The sequence below is a fragment of the Pyxicephalus adspersus genome, chromosome 4 (genome assembly GCF_032062135.1).
Source record: "Pyxicephalus adspersus chromosome 4, UCB_Pads_2.0, whole genome shotgun sequence".
In the NCBI taxonomy this organism is placed as follows: Eukaryota; Metazoa; Chordata; class Amphibia; order Anura; family Pyxicephalidae; genus Pyxicephalus; species Pyxicephalus adspersus.
Window position 1 is genome coordinate 115594279 of NC_092861.1, and position 2901 is coordinate 115597179.

General features: G+C 39.0%; 1 protein-coding gene and 1 pseudogene across 6 annotated transcripts in view; both read right to left on the bottom strand.

Moving 5' to 3' along the window:
- Positions 1–2901, bottom strand: part of ZDHHC14 (zDHHC palmitoyltransferase 14) — a 53482-nt gene that overhangs the window by 35559 nt on the left and 15022 nt on the right. The window lies entirely within an intron of this gene.
- On the bottom strand, positions 48–2255 carry LOC140330120 (large ribosomal subunit protein eL33-like; annotated as a pseudogene).

A 2901-nucleotide genomic window follows, 5' to 3' on the forward strand; every position in this document is an offset into this window, starting at 1 on the left:
GTGGGAAGTAATTGTAGGTGGGTGGAAGCCCCTGTATTGTGACCCAACTCTTCAGTAGCCACATAAAAACAGCCGGGTGGTTACTGAAAAGTGATGGGTGGTGCGCCCAGCTAAAAGGGGCTGGGGAGAACACTGAACTGTATTGAAGAAGATGTTGGTTCTTAGGAACTACTTATATTGAGTGATACTCAAAGAAGATCTTAGGAACTGCCTGTATTGAGTAATACTGAAAGATAATCAGTATCATAATTTCAGTGATCAAGAATGATTAACCTTAGATGGCATGTATATGACAGTCAGATGTGGAAGATCAGAAGTAATCTTGTTAGAGGGAACGTTGGTGGTACAAATGGAGTAAGACACGGGACGCTGCCAGCCAAACACAGTTTAGGCTCTCCTGGGATCCCTCAATCTTTATACTTTTACCCCATCTCAAAGTCCTGACACTTTCCTCTATCCTCATTCAAATCCCAATAAATAACCTTACTCATATTTTAATTTGATGTAATCTATATCATATTACAGCCATGACTTTTACTAATAGTTCCTTCTTCCTCTTCTAGACCTTTTGAGATCCAAAATGTTTTTATTTTTACAAATTTAGATTCTTGAAGGGTACAATCACACAGATTCTTTGTCTAATACCTTTGGCAGGCATGTTGAAGTGGAATTTAGCATGGACCATGCCACTGTTACCATGAGCTCTGGTTCCCTTTCCTCAGATCACACAAGCTTTACTAGGTTTTTCACCTGGGGTCAGTGTTATTTTTGTATATATATGCACATCTCTTGTCCAAGTAGAAGTCGGTCTCATCTAGAGCGTTGAACCCCTCAATTTCCAGCAGGGCTGTGTCTTTTTGCTGATTTCTGTGGCCTCTCTTGTAGTCAGAAAACATTGCTTTACACCACAGTCTGCCAGACATTTTGAATGAAATTCTAATGTCCAGATGCAGACCGAACTGCACTGTTTTCCCAAGAAAGAAAAACAGGTCTAACTTTTCTTTTTAAAGCATCTTCCTCAGTTATCCAAATTTTCAGGGTTTTTTTTTTTTTTTTGTCTGTTCCATGTATCAACATCATCAATTAAATTTGTAGATTTTATTTTCCTCCACTGTTTGGCCAGGGTAATGTCTTTTCCCTTTTACAATAAGACTATGTTCATACTGGCCATGAAGTTTTGGTGCGGTTACAGCTGCCTCAGGGAGTTGCAACAAGTGGTTTCTCCCTGCAGCAGCCCCATAGGAAATGAATAGGTGGGACAGTAAGCGGTACCAGTACCATTCACTGGCACCAGCTGTCGAAAGTGCAGACGTTGAGTCCTTCCTTTAGGAACCAGTGCTGAGATACTGGTGACCAAGCAGCGGGCAATAGGCCAGCCACCAAAAGCTGCTCAGGATCACTTGATCCCAAGGCAAGTCTGAACTTCCCCTTAGTTAGCCACAGTCTTTATTTTGTTCTGCTTCTCCAAGCACCCATTTGTCAGTGATTTTCTGTTGACAATTCCACCCAAAACAATTAAACATATAACATACCTGTTATATTTCCACTTATTTTTTTTATTGTATGTGTATAATTATAAGTATTGAAAGACCTTTTTTCATATTGGAATATTGGAATGCACCAGCTATGACCCATAAAACCTTCTTGTGTTGCTTGTATTGTTTTTATGGATTATACTGCACACAAAGGTGGGTTCATCTTAATCAAAAAAAGGGGTTATCTGGCATAAACTTCTTTTTCTATAGAAAAACTATAGAATTTGGAGCAGATGGCATAAAACATCTTTAGATATGTGCCAAGAACTCCGAGTACAGAAAGGGAGAAGTTATGCAGCACATAATTCAGGAAGCAAAACTACCCACCCTCATGTGTTGGAGTTGGATTCAGTGGACTGAACAAGAACAGATTTAGGTCAATTGCTTAAAATTATATGCAGCGTTTTTATGGCGGCTTTAGTTGTTAACCCTTTAACCTTGCTGACTGGGACTGCTCTTATGTTCTTAAACAAAAGAATTCCAGTAAAAGGTTATTTCTTAATGTTTATTAAAAAAATGCTTTCCCCAAGTGGAACATAATATATTTATGTATATAAGAAAAATAGATGAAATATTGATGGTTGCACATATGTAACATACAAGGTCAGATTTACTTTACATCTTGGGTATGAAAATAGTGGCCAATTGTATGAAAAATAAATTATTTTACCTTTAGATACTAACAAAATTAGCACTGCATGTTGTTGCATTGAACCTATGGAAACTACACAAGATAAAGTTATTGCCAGAATCCTAGTTCAGCCCTGTTCCTTGGTGGAACATATCAGTTCAACATAAAATTCTAACCCCCATCCCCCCCCCAAAACCGCTAATAAAACGGCATTAAAGCGCAATAGGAACGTTTACATGCGCTTTTAAAAAAACATCCATGTAGACCCGGCCTTAGTTGTGTCCTATCCTATAGGAAAATAATGATAAAGGAAACCTTCTTTGCACGGTCTAAACCCCCCAATTTACCAACACCAAAGCAGCCTCCAGCCATCACATTCCCTCCGCCATCCCTGACAAAGGGTTTCAGGCATTTCTCCAGCAATATTATATTTTATGTACATGTGTTGTCTGTGATTCAAACAACTAAAACTTAGTTCAGAAGCAATTTTTGTGTACCTGGAGTTGGCAAAAATATACCAACTCTATACCATCTAACCCATCTCTTTTGTTTTTTTTTTCTTTTGCAGCAAGCCACACAAAACTATTTCTCCTTACTTTTTACCAGTTTCTCACAGTATCTCTGTGGATGATGTCAGCTAAGGCAGGGTTCTCCCCAAGCACTTTTAGCTGGGCGCACCACCCGGTACTTTTCAGCACCCACCTGGCTGTTTTTGGGTGGTTATCAAAAAGTTTG